Here is a 23,945-nt window from a genome sequence, read left to right on the forward strand (position 1 = left end):
GATATTAACACAACTTGTCGTTTTCTACTTGAATGATGAGAATTTAATGACAAACACGTTTGTTTGGCGTTATATCATTACGTTTTTCTAATTCTATCATGTGTTCTGGCGGCCAATCATATTGCTATTTACTTAAATATTTATGTTTTGTTGATTCCCGTTAATTGCCTTGAATTGGTTCATTTAGCTATTGCCATTGATTTGGAAGATAGGACTTGGATGATATTGTTTGCATTCAATTATTCTCAACTTGTTATATATTTTGATCGATACAGGAAAAACGTTGGCTCCTTATTCCTTTTAGGGATCATTATGCACCCATATTTATTGTCTGGAAGTCTGATGTGTTTTTCTTGTGCACGTTCGTGCATATAATAGCGATCTCTCATTTTAGGACATTGTAATGTATTGGTTTATGTACTAATGGTATTGAACTTGTATAATAGGAATTTAATGATAAACTCATTTGTTGTAATGATAATAATTTTATCGGCATACATTGCGTATGTGTATTATATATTTATGATCCTCGAATGATAAAATAATTTATTAATGTATTTTTAGTTATTTGTGTTAGTAATGTTTTGGGGGGAAAGATAATGCAGTTATGTGTTTATTCCCGTTGGTAAGCTTGAATTCGTTATTTTAGTTCCTTGCATTATCTAGACAGCGATGCTAGAATGATTAGTTTGAATTAACTGTTATCACTTTCTTGTGTATTATAGTCAAAAATTCCAAAAATCAATAATGGAACATCAATTCCTTCCTCTTTTGTAACCTAAAAATCCAATATGCCTCTCTTGTACGTGTCTTATGTATAATATCTCCCCCTCTTTTTGGAGTATGAATTTTTTCAATGACATAGCATTTGAAATAGTTGGTCAATCTGTTGTGTTGATGGATAAAATGTTTAGCGACATTTGAGATGTTGACAATATTCGGATTACGTATGTATCCTAGATGTTCTAGCATTCTTGTTTTAAATTTGCGGTTGGTGCATCCTATGTATTTGAGGTTACACTGGGTGCATTCAATAATGTAGATTACTGATTCTGTATTGCAGTTGGTGTAATTATTAATGGTGAAGACGTTTGTATTATTTGTATTGTGGAACACTTTTTTTGGAAGTGCAAAGAGGCAGACTTTACATGGGTTGTTCCCACATTTGTAAAAGCCTTTCTGTTCCAGCCAGGTGGTTTTAGTTATTTTAGAATTGAAGAAGGATGGTGAAAGGAAGCTACCTAGAGACGGTGCTTTCCGGGCTACAATTCTACACCCGTCTTTGAGGATGTCTTCCAAACTGTCATCTTCCATCAGCATGAGTAAACGTGATCTTTTTTATATCGTTGTACTGATTGTTTTGTTGCAGGACCAGAGTTGGTTTGTTTGAATCCGATACTGTGTGTAGGTTTTCTTTAAACAGTAGGATGTCTCTAGATTTTTTATGAATTACATCTTGCACCTTTTTCAAGGACCAATTGGGATATCCTCTACTGTGTAATCTTGTATGAATTTGTTTTTGTTCCACTTCGTAGTAGACTTCTGAACTGCAATTACGTTTTGCTCGGCTCATTTCTCCGATTGGGGTGGATTGGATTGTGTGCTTGGGGTGGTTGTTTGATGCATGTAGTATGGTATTTCCACTCAGAGGTTTTCGGAAGGTTTTAGTGCAGATTCGAGTTCCTGCTTTTCCCATCAACTCGAGATCCAAAAATGTGATGTTGTCTTTGTTCCATGTGTGGGTGAATCCAAGATTTGATGTATTTGAAGTTAGGAAAGTTATGAAGTGTGGGATGTCTGAGGTGTCCCCTTCCCAAATAAATAGGAGGTCGTCTATGTACCTTCCGTACCAGTTGATATTACCTGCAAAAGGATTGTTTATTGAAAAAATCGATATTTCTTCCCACCACGCCATCACTAAGTGAGCTAGGGAGGGGGAAATTTGGCTCCCATGGAGACGCCTTTCATTTGTAAATAAAAATTGCTGTCAAATAGAAAAAAATTGTGTGACATTAGAAACATCACTGCCTCCAGGATAAATGCCTGTAACTTCTCAGCATAGGTGCTATGTATGGACAAATGATGTTTTAGTGCTAACAGTGCTATATGGTGGGGGATCCTGGTGTACATTTTAACCCAATCCGTTTATTAGTCAATTGAACTCTGGCCATATTCATGTCACCTTCATGAACCAACAATTAAAGGCTGCGGCACAATCTAAAGTACTTGTAAATTCAAAACAAAATGAAGACAAGAAATACTATACCTGAATTAGCCGCTCCCGATTCCTGGACTTCATATCTATCAGATCAGCCGTCAGAACTAAATAATGGCGAAGCGTTCCAGCAAAGTAATCTGTGTGGACCGCAATCAAATTCACCTGCTTGACCGGATATAATATCCATTGACATTTGACAGAGTTCTCACGGAAAGCCATGATTAAGGACGCAGACCGCGTCTGAAACGCGTAGGCACCTGCTTATTCATCCCAATGAACCACGGATACCAAAGATACACGGACTATCCTATTTTTAACTTCGTTTGTCCAATAAAACTTGGAAGAAGTTTCCATTTTTAATAGACTCATATGGTCTCAGCGCTGGATCCTTTTCCTCTGTTTTTCTTGTCTATCCAGTACGTGTGCCGACACGAGGACCCGAGCGCTACAGGCAAGGCAAATTACCTGCACAGGTGAGCTGGTGGACTCCTCCCATTTTCTCTACTACCAGAAGTTACACTTATAAACGTATACATTACACATATACACTATTTAACAATGGAGTCTATAGATGACCAACACATGACATATATCAGAGGCGTCCGTCACCGCCATCCAGTAAGAAACGTGTACAGTATGTTAAATGTATACAATTCTATTAACACGGGAATATATGTGTGACGGAGACTGAGGGACGGCATATGTCGGGGGTATACTTTGTGTAACATCTCGCGTCATACATCTCAGGATATGTCAGATTTAGGCTGGATTCACACGAGCATGTTCGGTCCATAAAGGACGGAACGTATTTCGGCCGCAAGTCCTGGACACACTGCAGGGAGCCGGGCTCCTAGTATCATAGTTATGTACAACGCTAGGAGTCCCTGCCTCGCTGCGGGACAACTGTCTCGTACTGTAATCATGTTTTCAGTACGGGACAGTAGTTCCACGGAGAGGCAGGGACTCCTAGTGTCGTACATAACTATGATGCTAGGAGCCCGGCTCCCTGCACTGTGTTCGGTCCGGGACTTGCGCCGAAATGCGTTCCGTCCTTTACGGACCGAACATGCTCGTGTGAATCCAGCCTTAGGGTTAAGTTGGGGTCCCGTTCTAACTTTCCATCGGAGATTTCCGTCAAAACGGGACCCTGAGCAGACACAAACTGACACTGACGGAAACCAGAGGTTTCTGCTTCCATCACGATTGATTTCAATGGTGACGGAGCCGGTTCCTGAGGTTTCCGTTTGCCTCTTTCGTGCACTGGACCCGTTGTTTTGCCGGAAGCAATAGCGTAGTCAAAGTGACGGGTCCGGTGCACAACGGACACAAATGGAAACCACGGGCATCGGCTCTGTCACCATTGAAATAAATGGCGATGGAAGCAAAAACCTCCGGTTTCCGTCGGTGTCAGTTTGTGTCTGACAGAACGTTAGAACGGGACTCCAACGCAGATGTGAACAGAGCCTTAAGGATGGACACATCTGTAGACATGAAAGGTAAATTAAAATAAAGCTAGATCAAGCCTGCGCGCTGTATTCAGGAGGCTTCCCCGGCAGCAGCAGTTCTGGTCCAAATCCAGGGATCTTCTGTTCAGACAAAATCCAAGAAATAATATAAAACCTCTAATCACAGGGTAGATACAAGAGTAGTTGTCATGTTACCAGAAGTTACACCAAAGTGGAAACATAATTTACATGTTAAAGAAGTTCTCTACCTTGTACCGCAGTCACAGAACCACCTGAATGGACTATAGGAGGACTGTAGCATCCTTCCTTACTCCACACAGGTCAGATACTTGGTTTCCCATTTATACTCTGATAACTATGACTGGCTCCAAATATTAGAAGTTACCTATCTACCCAAATCACATGAAGGAACGGAATCAGCCATATGCAAAAGTGGGAACTGTTGTGGGGGAGTCGTTACTTTCAGCATCACATATTCTCTCACTGAGTTCATGAATAAAGCTTAAGAGAAATTTCAGTTTTGTACTCAAATATTTTATGTTTTAGGTAAGTTCTAGAATACCCGGACCCTTAAATATGCCAAAGAGTATATAAGATAGATAGATAGAGAGAGAGAGAGAGGGAGAGGGAGAGGGAGAGAGAGAAAGACAGATAGATAGATAGATACATAGATACATAGATAGATAGATAGATAGATGGATGGTAGATAGATGGATGGATGGATAGATAGATGGATAGATAGATAGATAGATAGATAGATAGATATGAGATAGATAGATATGAGATAGATAGATAGATAGATATGGGATAGATAGATAGATAAATATAATTTTTCTTACTATAGAGCTTTATATTAGTCTTCATATATTAATGTCTATAATAAATATCTCAGCATCATTCTCCATGACAGAGTTATTTGGTGGAGGATGTGGTGGTTGTGACCTCATCGTATTCTATAGTGAACATAGTCTGTAATCTGGCAAATGTGGAACATGAACATTGAAGGGACTTTCCAGGACTTTGATACTGATGGCCAAGCCTTGACAAATGGCATCAATATCAGATCAATGAGGGTCCGACTCCCAGCACCCCAACTAATCAGCTGAATGAGGGGCCCCTTTATTGCTTACCAGGCATAGCACCGTATATTTTGTAGTGGCTGTGCCTGGTACTGCAGCTCTCTGAGCTGAGCTGCAATACTGAGCACAGCCACTACCAAATGCATGGAGCTTTCCTGGTAAACAATGAAGAGGACATGGGGCTGACCAGGGTGGTGCGGCCCCTTTACTCAGCTGATCATGGGGATGGTGAGAGTCAGATCTACACCGATCTGATATTGATGGACTATCCTAAGTACAGACCATCAATAATAAAGTCATGGAAAGACATTTTATACAAAGGACAGAACATACATATAAAATTATAGAGGATCTGACGTCTCTCCTGACATGTCTGTTCTGGAAAATACTTGAGAATTCACATTTCTATTCACACATTACTGACTGCTGCAATTTTCAGGAAATAGTAAGTTGTAACTTTAATGGGGAAAATATGTAACATTGAAATCTGAATGTAAAATCCTCATGTTCAGTTTTTACTTCTGTTCATAGAAACATTTTACTGGAACTTGAACTGTTTCTCTAAAAAAACAACTCCGACAATTATCAGAAATAATTCCTTCTACAATCATATAGTTGTGGTGAGATGCTGGTTATAAATTGCTGCAGTGATGTCCAGTGTGAATCTGGTCTTATCTGAGAATTCTAGAGCGTAGATATTTCATGTATCCAGTAACATGTATAATTAATAACACTGACATTATAGCTGATAAATAATACAATGCTGCATCTTACCTGTCAATCACACAGTCAATCACAGTCCTGGTCCAGATGTTATTCCAAAAATTGTAGAAACAGTCCAAAAATCGTGATCTGTAGGAAACACACTGATCAAATATCAAGTGTAAAGTGAGTGTAATCCAGGTGTACATAGAACCCAGCGACTAGTACTGTCTATGACATCATCAGTGACATCATAAACGGCTGCAGTATCTGTTACATCATCGATTAGCTCCTCCTGCCTGGACAGACTGTCTGTGTAAACACTGGATATAGGCGTTACATGGGACTGCTGATTTATATACATGGAGGATACATGTGTTATTATAGGGGCTATGACTAAGAACATGTAATGTATGACACGTGTGAGCTGTTACTGGATGGATAGACTGTCTGTGTATACACTGGATATAGGCGTTACATGGGACTGCTGTTTTATATACATGGAGGATACATGTGTTATTATAGGGGCTACGACTAAGAACATGTAATGTATGACACGTGTGAGCTGTTACTGGATGGATAGACTGTCTGTGTATACACTGGATATAGGCGTTACATGGGACTGCTGTTTTATATACATGGAAGATACATGTGTAATTATAGGGGCTACGACTAAGAACATGTAATGTATGACATGTGTGAGCTGTTACTGGATGGATAGACGGTCTGTGTATACACTGGATATAGGCGTTACATGGGACTGCTGTTTTATATACATGGAGGATACATGTGTTATTATAGGGGCTACGACTAAGAACATGTAATGTATGACACGTGTGAGCTGTTACTGGATGGATAGACTGTCTGTGTATACACTGGATATAGGCGTTACATGGGACTGCTGTTTTATATACATGGAGGATACATGTGTAATTATAGGGGCTACGACTAAGAACATGTAATGTATGACACGTGTGAGCTGTTACTGGATGGATAGACTGTCTGTGTATACACTGGATATAGGCGTTACATGGGACTGCTGTTTTATATACATGGAAGATACATGTGTAATTATAGGGGCTACGACTAAGAACATGTAATGTATGACACGTGTGAGCTGTTACTGGATGGATAGACGGTCTGTGTATACACTGGATATAGGCGTTACATGGGACTGCTGTTTTATATACATGGAGGATACATGTGTTATTATAAGGGCTACGACTAAGAACATGTAATGTATGACACGTGTGAGCTGTTACTGGATGGATAGACTGTCTGTGTATACACTGGATATAGGCGTTACATGGGACTGCTGTTTTATATACATGGAGGATACATGTGTAATTATAGGGGCTACGACTAAGAACATGTAATGTATGACACGTGTGAGCTGTTACTGGACGGATAGACTGTCTGTGTATACACTGGATATAGGCGCTACATGGGACTGCTGTTTTATATACATGGAGGATACATGTGTTATTATAGGGGCTACGACTAAGAACATGTAATGTATGACACGTGTGAGCTGTTACTGGATGGATAGACTGTCTGTGTATACACTGGATATAGGCGTTACATGGGACTGCTGTTTTATATACATGGAGGATACATGTGTAATTATAGGGGCTACGACTAAGAACATGTAATGTATGACACGTGTGAGCTGTTACTGGATGGATAGACTGTCTGTGTATACACTGGATATAGGCGTTACATGGGACTGCTGTTTTATATACATGGAGGATACATGTGTAATTATAGGGGCTACGACTAAGAACATGTAATGTATGACACGTGTGAGCTGTTACTGGATGGATAGACTGTCTGTGTATACACTGGATATAGGCGTTACATGGGACTGCTGTTTTATATACATGGAAGATACATGTGTTATTATAGGGGCTACGACTAAGAACATGTAATGTATGACACGTGTGAGCTGTTACTGGACGGATAGACTGTGTGTATACACTGGATATAGGCGTTACATGGGACTGCTGTTTTATATACATGGAAGATACATGTGTTATTATAGGGGCTACGACTAAGAACATGTAATGTATGACACGTGTGAGCTCTTACTGGACGGATAGAAACTGTTTTACTAATAAAGGATTAATTTTATATAATTTAGTTTGAGTTCTGGATTTTCACCTTTTTAATGCTCCACAAAATTACCAGAATATTATCCGCGCAACGAGAGTTTATTGGACACACGCGCGGCCTGGTGAGCGGAGGAACTTCTTGTGTGTTTGGAGTCATGTACAGATGTAGTCATCCTTATCCTGACTGATAACTTGTCACTTAAGTCATTGAAAACCATTGAAAAAGTGAAATGAAAGTTTCTTGCCGCTGTGTATTTAATGCGTTAGAAGTCAAGTTAAAGATCTCCACATCTGTACATAGAAGGGGACACATTGCAGAAGAATTATATCATTAGTGTCACTTCTATAAATTGGATCTGTGTGTAAAACTGTCACCTCTGTCTTTGAAGTGTCGTCTCGTCATTACAACCTCGTTTTGAAATGACGTTTTCTCTTTATTCCGGACGCTACAGACACTGACCAATAGGCGACTATCTTTATAGACTGTGCGCCATTTATAATATTAGTGTCTTCTTTTGGGCCCCTCAGACACCGGCCCCCGGGGAGACTTTTACCTCTGTAACCCCTATTATTATGCCCTTGATGATTATACACCGTTCAGCCATAACATTAACCCATTAAGCCCCCATGACATAACTGGACACCATGGATTGTCTTACATAAGGCCACATGATGTACAGTCACGTCACGGTGATTGTGCGGGCACAGGAGGTCATTCTATTTGAAGATGCCGCCACATTGGGAATTTTTATGGATACAAAATCTATTTGCTATTATTTAACATTGATCTTTTTGTGCATTTATAACATTTGTAACAAGAATAATTTAGGTGTAAATGGGTCTTAAAGGAGTATTCCCAGCTTACACATAAAGGACGTGTTCACACGGCGCATCTTCAGGCAGATCTCAGAGTGTAAAATGCTCGTGTTACGCTCCGAAATACACTAGAAATGCGCCTGCAAACCGCTTACCACTAATATAAATAGGTGTGATCGCAATGAGGTCACTTTACGCCTTGATCTCCATGCAGGTTCAAATCAGGTGGGGGGGGGGTGCGAGCTCGGAGAAGCAACAGATACACTGAGACGTTTCTCAAGGTAAAATACTTCTGACTTTATTTGCAGAGACACAGAGTTTATATAGTAAAAATATCACATGAATACGTGCAGACACACATTAATCATTTACATTCTTGTGGTTTCTTCCCTCGTGATTTATGTCTCTATGTACATAGTTCTTATCTCTTACATCTAGTTGTTAATCTGGTGTCTGGTCCTTATCTATCTTGGCTGTATGCACAGAACTCAAACATCATATAAACAGACTCCTTTGTGTCTGGTAAGTCCTTGTAGGGCCCCAATTTCTACTATCTACAGAATGTCTGCAAATCTATTCCATTACCTTTCAATAATACCCAACATATATTCTAATACATGTTCTTCTCTTCAGCATTGCACTCATTGAGGTCCCAGATACATTATACATATATTTATTCCATAACAATCCCTCCTTTTGTGATTTTACCAACACCTAAATTCCAATGCTACTTCTATCTCCTGATAGCAAGGCTTCGATCCATTTCTTCACTTGATTCACACAGGTATGTAGGTGGGGTAATCTCACAACACTCTTTCATCCTAATGTATAGGCCTCTGATTGAATGCTTCCCTTATTTTGCAAAATGCATAACAATTGAAACATGTAAGCAATATAAACAATATTATGAAACATATCAAGGGTTGGAATAACACATGCAGTATCTTAGTGGCAGTGGGGGAAAATCCTGTAAATATGTCATACCAGTGATGGGCACTAGCATCTTTTATTGCTGACGATAAATTTATTACTTCCTTAGCTGCTATTGTAGCCAATACTTTCACTTTACTTAGAGTTACATTATGGGCTGCTATCAATTTCTTTACGTCTTTAGACTTTTGTAACACTTGTTTTAACTCTTCCAGTGGCAAACTAAAATTTCCATAGGGCAAAGGTTCAGGTACCCATACAGTGGACATTATTTCTTCTAAAGTAGGCAGGAACACTATAGTTTGGTTCCCCCAAGTCAAATGCGTCACATTGTATAGACATCCTGAAAATGGTCCTGTGAGATTAAACTGGCTAAGGGTCTGCTTGTCGTTAGTTATTAGACATACATGCTGTGGACCTACTTCAATATAAACCTGTAGGTTATCTTCTGGGATTATAGTGAGTGCGCATACATTATCCTGGTGCTGCATTAGACAGGGTTCATATATCCCTGACTGTTCATTACATACATATCCTTGCTCTGTTAACTGGCACAAATCTATATTCCTCGTCTTATTTTGAGAATCTATGAGTGTTCCTTTCATTTCCAGGATACAATATTGTCCTAATAATGTCACCGGATCAATCATTACCATTGGCATAACAATAAATTTGCATAATAGAGTAGGATTTTTCACATTAAATGCTATTAGTCTTCCTGCACACCATTTAGGTGTACACTCAGTATACTCAGGCTGTAACAATAACCACGTATCATTTCTCTTTCCTATGGGCAGAATGTCTGTCCATTGCCTAACATGACTACTAAACAATTTATTCTTAAAATTATTCATCTGTTCTTGTTGCCACATCGTTTTAAGCGTACATACTGTCCAATTTACAAAAGTTGATACATTCTGTAATGTTCTATATTCGGTTAGCATACTTTCATTAAAAACATTTAGGAACAGTTCATCTATAGTTAACCCTTTCTGTTGTATGGCAAAGGTAGTAGGTAACCATGAGGCACCTATCCTTAATGCAGTAGATGTGTCATCTCCCACTGAGTTTAATTTGTTCATAACTGTTTCTAACTGTATACCATTCAATACTCCTAATCCCGTTCCTACCCCTCCTAATAGCGTGTCATACCATTCTCTTTTTTGTCTATGACAGCTGGGGGATTCAGGGAAGGAAATATTGAAGTGTACATTCTTTTTCTGCTGTTGGGTTACAGCGCTCTTACAAGTGTGTGCGATTCTTTCTAGACTTTGTACTGTTATATGTGGCTTAAAACTATCTCTTAAAATTGTTATCAAGAATACAAAATATATTCTATTTCTTATTTGGCTATTATTCATACATAATATCATCCCATCAGTTTCTTTTATTACAATCGTAGAGTTGAGCCTCTCCTTGTTGCATCTTTCATAAGTCTTATTTATCATTTCGTTTCTATTTTTACTGGTTGTATATTTCTATAGATACTGTAAATCTGGTTCATAACAACAAAACAACAGCCGTCTCTTCTTGTATGCTAATGTTGGCTGTTTTGTCTATGTGAAGGTACACAGTCCCTCCATGTGGTCCTTTTCTCCAAGTCCCTTCGGTTGTAGTCACATCTGTAGTATAACACGGGGCATTGGCCTTACAGGTGTAGTTACCCTGCTTTCTATCCACTGTGGCATTCGCCCACCCTGTCCTGAACTGTTCCAGTGATTCTGTACTGATTACGTGTACAGGAGTAGCAGTTCTGCCTTTTTGTATAAGAGCACACGCAACAACCGCCGCAACAACCGCAAAGATCTTCATTCTTCTGGCTGAAGAACCTTTTTACAATGACTGGCGTGAATCCAGCTTGCCTTTCCTTCGAGCTTCACTGAGGTGTTTGTAACGAGTAGGACTTGAAAAGGACCATCAAATCTTGGGTCTAGACTTTTCCTCACGTGTCTTTTGACAACGACCCAATCTCCTGGTTCTAGCTTATACGTCAACTGAATCAGGACCTGGAATGGAAGCAGAGACTTGTGCATACACCTTGGTCAATTGTTTGTTCAGCGTTTATACATAATCTGTTAGTCTACCATACTGCATTTGGAGCACCTGTGGAAAATAACATCCTAATCTGGGAGCCGACCCAAATAAGATCTCATATGGGCTGAGACCTGTTCTTTTTGTGGGCGTGTATCTTACTGAGAACAAGGCTAATGGTAGACACTCGGTCCATGGTTTCCCGGTTTCTACCATTGCTTTTTGGATTTTCAATTTGAGAGTCCCATTTAGTCTCTCAACCTTCCCACTACTTTGTGGATGGTATGGTGTATGTAGGGCTTGACTTATGCCTAGAGCTGACAACACATAGTTCATGATTTCACCCGTAAAATGAGTTCCTCTGTCGCTCTCGATCACCTCTGGAACTCCATATCTGCACACCACCTCGTTGATCAGTTTCTTTGCTGTGGCTACGGCTGTAGCTTTGGTGACTGGAAAAGCCTCTGGCCATCCTGAAAAGAGATCAATACAAACAAGCACATACTCATAGGTACCAACTTTGGGTAATTGAATATAGTCTATCTGCAGTCTCTGGAACGGATATATAGGTCTGGGTGTGTGCTTCTGTGATGCTTGCTTTGCCGCTTCGTCTGCCAGGGCATTTCCCCTTTTGTCTCTGGTGAACTCACCTTAGTGTGAGCTTTAATTTTTACTACTGCTACTTCTGTGGGTAACATCAGGGTCTCCATCAAGTATTTTACAAAGTCTGCATTCTTTACAGGTGTACCTGCAGAGGTCAAAAACTGTCTAGCCCTCCATATGGGGCCATAATCGTGTGCAATCCCAAAAGCATATCGAGAGTCAGTGTATATATTTGCTGTCTTTCCTTCTGCATGTTGGCATGCTGCTGCCAGGGCCTTAAGCTCCGCTTCTTGTGCTGAGCGGGACGCTGGTAAGGAGGCTGCTTCTAGGACTACATCTTCGGTGGTTACTGCATATCCTGTAAGAAAAGATCCTTCTACACAATACCTTGAACCATCCACAAAGAGTATTAGGTCTGGGTTTTGGAGTGGGGTATCTTTTACATGTGCGAACCCCCGCTGTTTCCTGGGCCATAAGGGCCATACAATCATGTTCATCAGTTTCAGGCAAAAATTGTGACCATACTTTACCTACGTCTTCTCCCCCTTGCTCCAAAGGCAGTAAGGTAGCTGCGTTCAATGTAGTACAGCGGTGTAAAGTAACCTGCTCAGGGAGAAGAAGAGCACAGGTTAATCTCAAATGTCTTGCAGTTGACAAATGCTTCGGCTGTATTTGAGTAAGAATAGCAGTAATATCATGTGGTGCAAAACTTGGACTAGAAATGCCAGGACCAAATCTGAGGCCTTGTTTAACATTGAATTTACAGCAATGATAGCTCTCACACATGATGGGGAACCTCGGGCCACAGGGTCTAGTCTAGCTGAATAACATGCTACCGGGCGCTGCTGTGGTCCATGACTTTGTGTGAGAACCGCAGTGGCATGTCCATTTTGTTCAGTACAGTACAAAGTATATGCTTGCGTAGAGGTACTCCATGGATTGGTGTCACAAGCCGCTACCAAACACAACTCCTCCTCATTCAGCTGATAATCCACAATACTTTGAGAATCTCACTTTTATCAGGTTCTACAAATACTTGATTAATACAAAAACAAATAAAAATAAAACATTCCCAAAAACTTTACATCAAATTAACAATGTCCAGACAAGTTTTGTTTTGCCTTCTCCCTCATCTAAATCCATAAAGACTCGTGTGAGTGATGTCACCTCGCCTCCTGTGTAACTTTGCTGGAGGGGGATGGTCTCTTACACATAAACTAAAATTGTACCTGATCAGTTCCTTCACCCTTCCCCCCTTTGTGGACTCTGCGAGAGTGATGTAGCAGAGTCCAAAACTACATCTCAACATAACACTAATTTAACCCCCTGTAATGTACAACAGCCTGAAACAAAAATGCCTTTTTCCTGACAAACATTTGATCTTTACAATGACATAACTCATGTGTGAAATCAAAAACAAAACAATTGTAGTTAGTTATTCAATAAAACAGAAAATATTATCTCTGATCACATTAATTACTGCAAACCAATAAACAGTATAACGGTGGGGGCACATACATTTTCAAAACCCCCGTGTCTCACAGTATCTGTAGTTTAATACATCTGAATTATCAAAACACATGAAATCTGATCACATCATAACACATAAATATCGTAACTTATAACCAACAGCGCTTGCGCAAAAGAGAAGAAATGTATTTCGGTTTGTAGACATTACTGATATATATATATCTCAGCAGTGCAAATTGAGATCCCTTTGTCTCATCAGCCCTGCAGACTGCACCCAGTCAGCCCCCCTCCTCCTCCTCCCAAACACAGCACACTTCAGGGGGGAGGGAGGGGGGTCACAAACTCATTTCTCACAACTTCTCACAATCTTAACACTTTCAATGCCGGCAAAACAACATACGTATCTGCAATCATTTATCACACCATTGTATAGGAATTATCTACGTTAATGTTTAACCGTACAATCTGACGGCCACCATCTCTATATTATGATGACGTGTTGTTTCATCAGTGAACTAAAACTGGAACTTCTGTAAATAGAAAAGACACTACAAATGACAAAATTAACAAGGTGATTATTTCATACTGATTTGGATGGGCCGGGCGTGGCCACATCAGGGGCAGGGGGGGGGCAGCCTCTCCCCTTGGAAACAGTGCGCAGGGGGTTTCCCACCAACAATGAGGACACACTCAACATGAGGTACGGACGCCATTACCGGGCGTCGGCTGGTCCTGTTTTCTAATACATACAATATGACACAAAGTCATACAAAATATCTATATCAGCATTTAATGTTGTGTCCATTCATTTCAAGAATAAGATTACATTTCTTATCTCACTAGCAGCTGTTCTCCACCTCCCCCTTCTCTTATCACACAAGTTGATTCTAAATTATACCATATGGGAATTTACTATAAGGTCATTTGCAACTTTAAAACAACTACTACTTCTATAGCTTCCTTTGCTTTAAACTTTACTTTATAATATATGAATTTCCTCTGACAACCTCCTGCACTTTTACTTCAGTGTATTAACATTACATACATTTGTAGGCTCTTTGTTGCTTTCTAAAAGATGCTACAATCCATCTACTCCAATCTGCTTTGTCATTTGACTCTGTGTGGTTCTGGATTTACAATCCCCTAATAAATTTACACCATTTTAACAGGTGCTTGCTAATTCACTATCCAACTGAGCCAAATTACAACCAACTAAACAATAATCCCACAAAGGATCTGCTCATTATATCATCTATATTTTTCCCGATCTAATCTTCCCGCTTTTCCCATTCCACATGCCTTCATTAACTGATTCGTTCCTTGCGTTGCCTTTTTACCTCCTCTTTCTGCTACTACCTGTTTGGCTGTCAGTCCTTGTGGGTGCTCATCTCGTAATAGGAACACCAAGTTCCCCATAGTTATAAGTGGTCGCCTATGGGCAGACCCTAAGTTACGTAGGGGGTAATTTTCCTGATAGGTGAATTTCTTCTCACCTATTTTAGACAGTTACTTATCCCTTCGAAACTTCTTAATAGGAACACCAAGTTCCTCATCTGACTGTAAGTGGTGGCCTTTTTTGGCACACCCTAAGTAATTCAAGGGGTAAGTTTCCTGATAGGCAAATTTCTTTCTTGCCTATTTTCGACAGTTACTTATCCACTTGATACTTCTTATTTTGTTACAGATTTTAGCTACTGACAGATGAATTTCTTTCTCATCTATTTTAGACAGTTTCTAGTTTCCGTACTTACTCTTCTACTCTGGCCAGAGGATCTTTCCCTTTCACAGTCCTTTTATAACTTTCCTCGTCTGAGACACCACTCAAGGAGATATCCTCCACACCATAACAGTAATATGACAAATATTCCTAATCCAAATAACAAGGCAAACGTAAAATCAAGCTGTTCATTTGACATGCCGGATTATCAGATTGCACAAAATTCTGGAATTTTGAGCTGAAAATCAGTGCATGATAATCTCTGCAAGTACCTCAATGCTGTACACACATTTTCGGCATTTTTCCGGATTATCAGATTGCACAAAATTTTCGATTTCCGGGCTTAAATTTAGCCTATCATAATCCCCGTAGTCACCTGAAGCATGTACACATGTTTCTGGTAATTTGCCGGATTATCGGAAGTTTTTTCCAAAAACAATTTCCTTATTCTAAAATGCATTTGTGACACAAAACTGGGTTTCTACAACATTCATACAAATACTGTCATGGAGATCAGGCACTTTATCCTGAGGGTAGGATTACATATAGACTTGACCAGATTTTTACACTAAAAATACCCTCATGTGGCCCCTCTATCCCTCAGGAGTACTACCGGGAAGGTGACCTACCAGACAGGAAGGTGCAGAGCAGAGTTTGTAAGAATTAAGTCTTCTTACCTTGCTGCAGCATTGGTCTGCACGTTCCTTCGTCCGGGTGGTCGCCATTCAAGTCCCGGGAGATCCCCTAGGTGGGGTGCCGTCCTTCTGGTCAAGTCCCTGTTTCGGGCGCCATTTTCTGTGATCGCAATGAGGTCACTTTACGCCTTGATCTCCATGCAGGTTCAAATCAGGTGGGGGGGGGGTGCGAGCTCGGAGAAGCAACAGATACACTGAGACGTTTCTCAAGGTAAAATACTTCTGACTTTATTTGCAGAGACACAGAGTTTATATAGTAAAAATATCACATGAATACGTGCAGACACACATTAATCATTTACATTCTTGTGGTTTCTTCCCTCGTGATTTATGTCTCTATGTACATAGTTCTTATCTCTTACATCTAGTTGTTAATCTGGTGTCTGGTCCTTATCTATCTTGGCTGTATGCACAGAACTCAAACATCATATAAACAGACTCCTTTGTGTCTGGTAAGTCCTTGTAGGGCCCCAATTTCTACTATCTACAGAATGTCTGCAAATCTATTCCATTACCTTTCAATAATACCCAACATATATTCTAATACATGTTCTTCTCTTCAGCATTGCACTCATTGAGGTCCCAGATACATTATACATATATTTATTCCATAACATAGGACATACAACGCACAGCTCATATGAGGCCGATATTTTTGCTGCTGAATTATTAAACAAGTAAAAATACGCTTTATAAAAAAGAAGGGACATGTCCCTTTCGGAAGCATTTTAGAAGCTGATTTCTCCCTTTTCCTGTGACACTTTAAAAAATTCTCTGAAAAATCTCCTCAAAATACGCTCAAAAATGATTGGAACATCAGCTCTAAAAAACGGCCGGAATCAGAGTCTCTTCTTTTAATCTCAGCCTCGTATTTTCAGCCTAAACATCTGCGGTGTGAACCTGCCCTCACATGCACATTTCCTGCAGACCTCACCCAGTCATCGCTACTCGCTTCACGCTGTTTGTTTTGGGGAGCGCGGGGGGGGGGTTTCTTTCCCTAATCCCAGACAACCCTCTTCAGGCTGGATTCACACACAGTATAACGTTTTTTTCAGGCGTTTTTTCCATAGACTTCTAAATAGAACTTCAAAAATGCCAGAAAAAAAAGCACATACAAAATGACACCACATAAACACGCCACTAAAAATGCCTTAAAAATGCATGTTTCATTTTAATAACGCTGGTGTTTTTAGAAGTGTTTTGGTGCAGTTTAATATGACAGAGATTTTCTGTGTGTGAAGGAGGCCTTAAGGTAACGCTGTGGGAAAGATATTATAACCGAAAGAAATTGATACATAAATTTCCCTCTGCATAGAACATATCCAAAGCCGTCCCATTCGTTTTCTTCACCATAGTGTCCGTATCCCTCTCTACGTGACTGGCCACAATATTGTTCGCTGTGATGGCGACTTTCCTATGATGCACACGGATATGAAATCCTTACATGGTGTAAGGATGACGAGTAATATAAAAAGATACAATATATCACTGCATACTGAATCGGTAGAGTTCCATATTATATATACTGTAAGTGGGAGTGCGGTTTGCACCGTGTTATTCTTTAGGATTTGATCGATATTTTCCTATATGATCCATGAGAGGTTTGGGATCATTTCTGGGGATAGTAATTGTCTGGAATTCTAATGAAACTTGGTGTCACACAGAAGGATCCTTTCTTTTTGAGTCGTGTCTTGTCTTCTGGTCTCCATTTATCCTGGCACTGAGACGGCCTCTCCTTTCCGAGGGAGGTTAAATGTCAAGGAATCACTACTTGAGAAAATCCCCAGAGTGCAAGTTTATGGAATTGCTATACGAGCAATTCCCCAAAGGCAGCTGGAGACTGTCTGGATCAAGTGTGCAGGTAAATCAGCTACCTCAAGTCCATCACCACCCTGGTCAGCATAGTCTAAGGCTACTCTATGGTCTTCACCAGAGCCCACCTCAAGGCAGGTTGGATTTGGCTGCATAGAACCCAGGTTGCTTCTACAGAATATGGTGTTGGGCAGGAGGTGCAATGCAGGCAATGCCAGAACGGAAACCAGACAGATAGAGGGTAAACAGCAAGCGGAGTTCACAACAAGGAGATACTAAAAGTCCAAATCCCAAAACAGAAGAATACCAGGACTTGCAGAGGTCAAAACCAGCCGAGAGCAGAATGTCCAAATCAGTGAGCAGAGGGAAAATCCAAAGACAAAGCCAAGGACCAGTTCAAAGAGTCCAAACAGTCAAGGTGATACAGGAGCTTGATCAGAAACATGCAAACACAAGAAATCACAAGTAACAATGAGAAAACTGAACAGATTCAAAAACTCCACCCTTGGCCCTGATAGGACGCAGACCGAGAAATGAGATTGGCTCTGTATCAAAACCAGGACCATCCAGAAGCTTGGCTAGTAGTCATGACAATCTTAAAGTGACCGACGTTTCCTAAGATTAAATATGAAATAAATCACCTGCTCTTAGCTATTTTTTCTCGCATATGTCATGTAAATTGTCCAAATGTTTGATCAGTTTTCATGAAACATTAAAGATTTTGTTTTTGGAATCGTTATTAACATGTTTTTTATACTCATTTCTGTGTATTGTGCTTTGATTGCGTGACATTCTGTAGTTTTCAATTAAATTTTTGTTTATTTTCTTTAGTATTTACAGTGTTTTGAAGTGGGCGGAGATAGAGCACTCTGTAGCCAATCAGATCATTGGACAGATCCAAGAAGCAGGAGAGGAGTGTGCTGATCTTGTGGGAGGCAGTGACATGTTCATTCATCTGACTGTCTAAAGTGGATATAAGTAGTTATCATCTTGAAAGACAAGACCACATATGACAGCATTTGATGTGGCTAAAAGGTTACGGCCAGGGTTTGACACCAACACAGATGGGTGCGATTTGCGTTCTTGGTAGTTTTGGTACAGTATGGGAGACGTATTGCTGCTCAATACAATTAACCCTTTCCCGACATTTGCTGGATGGATATGTCATGGTAAGCTACTGCTTCCCGCATTTTGCAGTATCCATACGACATATGCATGGCACCGGCTCAGAAGCTGAGTCCGTGCCATCATCGCCGGAATTCAGCAGTATCTTACAGCTGATATTCGGCTGTAATGGCTGGGACCGAAATTAGCTTTGATCCCTGCCATTAAACCCTTAAATGCAGCGGTCAAACGCGATTGCTGCATTTAAGTTGTTTGCACCCCATCGGAACCCCAGCAATGAAATTGCCAGGGTTTCCCGTGGCAGCAATGGCAACCGGAGGCCTAATACTGGCCTCCCGATATACCTAGCACGGACGTTTTCCAGGCTCCTGAAAGGCTTCCGTAGTCAAAGGCAAGATGGAGGCTTCTCAGCAGCTGATCCGGCGTCATCAGCGGTGGATGTCAGCTGTATGTTACAGCTGACATCCACCTGTAACGGCAGGAACCGGAGCTAGCTCCGATTCCTGCCACTAACCCCTTAGATGCAGCAATCGGAAGCGATGGCTGCATTTTAGAGTTTGCTAGCTGATCGCTAGCCCTGCCATGCAATCAGGGTTTCTGCTGCTATGGCAACAGGAAGCCTAGCAATGGCCTCCTGCTCTGCCATTACGGAAGCAGATTAGGCCCCGCTGGGAGGCGAAGCCTAATCAGCTTGCTGTCAGTAAATGACTGACAGATCTAATACATTGCACTACATAGGTAGTTGTAAAGGTTCTGCCAGACACAGCTTCTGTGTCGACGCCCGTGATTAATCAGTCTATACCTGCTCCTAGGTCTGATAGAGTGACTCGATCTGCTACCACTCAGGCTGGTAGGCTCAGGAGTGGGAGAACCTATCACAGCCTGGCCAGACGGTTCTAGCTCCCGCCCTCTGTCTATTTATACCTTCATTTCCTGCTTGTCCTCTGCCTATGATTCTGTCTTGTTTCCTGGCTCTGCTGCTCCTGCTGTTATTATTGACCTTGCTTCATATTGACCCTGGCTTTACTGACTACGCTCCTGCTCTGCGTTTGGTACCTCGTACACTCCTGGTTTGACTCGGCTCGTTCACTACTCCTGTTGCTCACGGTGTTGCCGTGGGCAACTGCCCCATTTCCCTTAGCTTCTGTGTACCCTTGTCTGTTTGTCTGTCGTACACTTATTGAGCATAGGGACTGTCGCCCAATTGTACGCCGTCGCCTAGGACGGGCCGTGCATGTAGGCAGGGACTGAGTGGCGGGTAGATTAGGGCTCACCTGTCTGTCTCCCTACCCCGTCATTACAGTAGTCTAATGTATTAAAAAAAAAACAATCAGACAGTTGGACCTTCAAGTGTAAAAAAAAACAAAAAACAAGCCCTCATACAGCTCCGTCAAAGAAAAAGTTAAAACTTTATGATTCTCACAACGTGGCGACAGAAAAAACACATTCTATTTAGAAAAGTAATTTTATTGTGCAAAAAGTTGTAAAACATAAAAAAGTTCTATAAATTTGGTATCGCCGGAATCGGACTGACTCGCAGATTAAAGGTAACATGTAATTTATAATGCATGGTGAACGCTGTATAAAAAAAACCTAAAAGAAAACTATTTAAGAATTGCAGTTCTTTTGGTCACCTGGCCTCTCAAAAAATAGGATAAAAAGTGATAAAAAAGTCACATGTAACCCAAAATGGTACCAATAATAACTACAGCTCGTCCCGCAAAATAACAGCCCTCATACCACTACGTCTATGAAAAAATTAAATCAGTTAAGGCTCCAATAAGCCGGGAAAGAAAAAATATGCAGTTGTGCAGATCAGAGGGGAACATTTCTTCTGTTTCAAGAGGCGATTTATCAAGGCCCTAAAATTAGGGAACCAGGAAGGGGAGGCCCAAACATATCCGCTGGAAGTGAGGGCGCCCGTATTATACCAGGACAGCACTTTCCCAGCAAAACTCCCCAAACTGCAAAGGTGCTGAGTGTGGACCAAAAGGGGATAAGAAAATACATATATCAGTGCGATACCGGCCTGTGCAGAAAGGATTGCTTCACAGCGTAACACACATCTATGGATTATTTTACAGCTTTTTTACCCCATTATTATACCCCCTGACAATGCCCCTGATATACTCTGCACAGCTTACATGTACCCCCACATTATAAAAGGAAACACCAGCAATACTCCAAACATAACTACTACCAAGCAAATCCGCTCTCCAAAAGCCAAATGGCGCTCCCTCCCTTCTGAACCCTACAGTGTGCCCGAACAGCAGTTTTCTTCCACATATATGGCACTGCCATACCCGGGAGAACCCTTTTAACAATTTTTGGGGTGTGTGTCTGCGGTATGCAGAGGGAGACCAGATGGTGCATGAGTGGCAGCAGGGCTGGCTGGGACTTGTGGTCCTGCAGATATCAGATTGATGTCACGGGTGGCGTGGCCGCCCCCTGCGTCTCTACCTCTGAACCCACACAGCTTTTGTCAAGGTGCAAGTCTGCAGTAAAGAGACACCAACTCGGTTATAACAAGATGGTAAACTTTACTGATGAGGTCTGTGCAGATTAATGGCACATACAGTCATGTGCAGGAGAAGAGGAGTGGTACACAGACTGGCAAAGAGGTGTGAAATACTTGGTCACCATTCCCTGAGATGGTAGAATTGTCTCTAGCTTGAATAGTGGCTGGGATGATGAGGAGAACTCGCGGTTGAAATGGGCGACGGACACAGTCCAATATTATGGAATCTCCCGAGGGCAGGGCCTTCACATCTTTGCTCACTGTGGATGGTTTCTTGAGAGGCTTTTACTCATGGTTTGGCGCTGGCACGATACCCTCCTGTGGAACGTACAGCAAAACGGATCTCAACTTCATAGCCGGAAAGTGCGCACGCTGGCGGAACCATTAAAGGCGTAACGCGTTGCAGAGAAGCTCTTGTACAGCGTTATCTTCTCTGGCACAGAGAAACGTTCCCTCCCGGTGTGGACTGGAACAGCTTTGGATTTGTCTTATTATTTCACGGCACTGTGGAACACCGCGGACGCTCCAAAGCTGGAAAACGGATGAAGGCCCTGACAACCGGATACCGGGGAGTTCACTGGCAGCGCCAGGCTTAGAAGCTTCTAGATAGGGAACTGGACATGTGTGGCCTAGTCCAGCCTGAGCTAAAGTTGGCAGAATCACCAGACAGCAGGTCTGTCCGCTTCACCTCATGGCCGACCTCACACATGTCTCCTACTCTAAACCGGTTTCTGCTGGTTCTGCCCTCTGGAACTTCTAACTCCTCCCACAGAGCTAGCGGATTGGCTTCGAGTAGAAGCATGTGACCATCTATTTTGCTCCTGTACAAAGTGAGAATATATTAACCCTTGCACGACATCACCTTTAGGTATAAATGAGATTTGCAGCAGATAAAAGGAAATGCATATTGTTACACACTTGGAACTCCTGGTCCCCAGAAAATACACAGGGATTACATAGAGAGAACTCCTCAGCCACCCGACCACTTACATACAGCAGCTGGGAGACTGTACCGGGACACTGCAGGGTGACTGACAGGACGTAAAGACAAATACTTGCCCCATGATCACCACTTTGTCTCATATCTCTACTCTACCGAGCACACGTTATACAGCGCAGCTGCGGGGTCTTCTATTATTTACCTAGAAAATCATCAATTCTGCCCCCGCAGGTCTTACCCCAAGGGACAGTTCCCCCGTCCTCTAATTTCACTGCTCAGCTGAACACTTCATCCAGATCATCACATTAAAGACTCAAATAAACCACATCCATGAAATCCGAAAATAATGCAAAATCCACAAACCATTATGTAAATGTGGATAATTCTCTACTTGCCGTCCGTATTTACAGTAAATAGTTCTTGCTTGTGTGACGATATATATAATAACTTCTACAATAACAGACTTTAATATGCTTGTCTTAAAGGGACAGTACTTTATGCCATAAAAATATTTAAAGGGGTATTCCCACCTTAGACATTTATGGCATATCCACAGGATAAGCCATAAATGTCTGATAGTTGTAGGTCTAATAGGGGGGTCCAAGCCCAATTTGCCATATTGCCAAGTACAGATCTAAAAATAGTAACATTTGTCATCAAGAATGTTCTGTGGCTAATCTTCCTCATAAATAATATAGAAATTAAACACTGAGAACAAAGTGAATAAAATACAACAGGACGGGTACGCGTTGGTCTCCGGGGGCCATCTTCTAGGTCATTGTATAATTACTTCATTCACTTTGACTCTGTTAAAACTAATGAGTTACATCCTGGAAAGAAACAGGGAAGGATGGAGAGGAGGATGAGTCATGTCATGTGTTCAGCTCTGTATAAACAGATTTACTACGTTCAGATTTACAATTAAAGAAAATTAAAATTTAAGGAAGGTCAATTCCCAAAGACAAGCACAATACCTACCCCCCTCACTGCAAACTATGACCATGGGTCATGAGGTCCTGGGATCACCATGTTCTGGTCGGTGAGGCCGAGTAGAAAAAGTTTGAAAAGCCCTGAAATAGAGAAACGTAATAACTCCCCCCTTCACGTGCAGAGCTATAGGGGTGCAGCGGTAGCAGTGGCACCAACCCCTAGTGCCTGAGGAGGCCCAAAGACTCCTCTGCCATATAAGAAGACACCAGTATTATAAATGGCACATGGTAGATGAGGTCCCTGCTACAGACTTTGCATTGGGGACCAGGAGCTTGAAGTTAACCCTCTGAATGCATTTGATCACAGTATAGCAGCCGAGCTGCGGTATCCAGAGCCAACTGCTTCCCACACCGGCCACTGCATAACATCCGGTACCCAGAGGCAGCAGGAATAGCCGCGGGGTCCAGGTGTCAGACCCCCACCCATCATATACTTATGACTTATCCTGTGGATAGGTCATCAGAATAAAAAACGACAACCCCTTTAAAACCTGGAAAAGATGGCAAAAAACAAAATTAAGAACTCAAATTTTCTAAAAACGAGACAGAGGCCGGAGCCTTTCATACCACAGTTATCTCCATATTTTGACTTTAGTGCCAAAGAGGATGGGCTTAGCTATGTGGCTTAGTTTTGTTTGGTCAATTACAGTCAGTTCTGTAGGGCAGTTTCTACAGAGGGAGACAAAATAGATGTCCCAGAAAAAAAGAATTGTAGAAAAAATC

Source organism: Rhinoderma darwinii, chromosome 1, assembly GCF_050947455.1.
Source record: "Rhinoderma darwinii isolate aRhiDar2 chromosome 1, aRhiDar2.hap1, whole genome shotgun sequence".
NCBI classification, from domain to species: domain Eukaryota; kingdom Metazoa; phylum Chordata; class Amphibia; order Anura; family Rhinodermatidae; genus Rhinoderma; species Rhinoderma darwinii.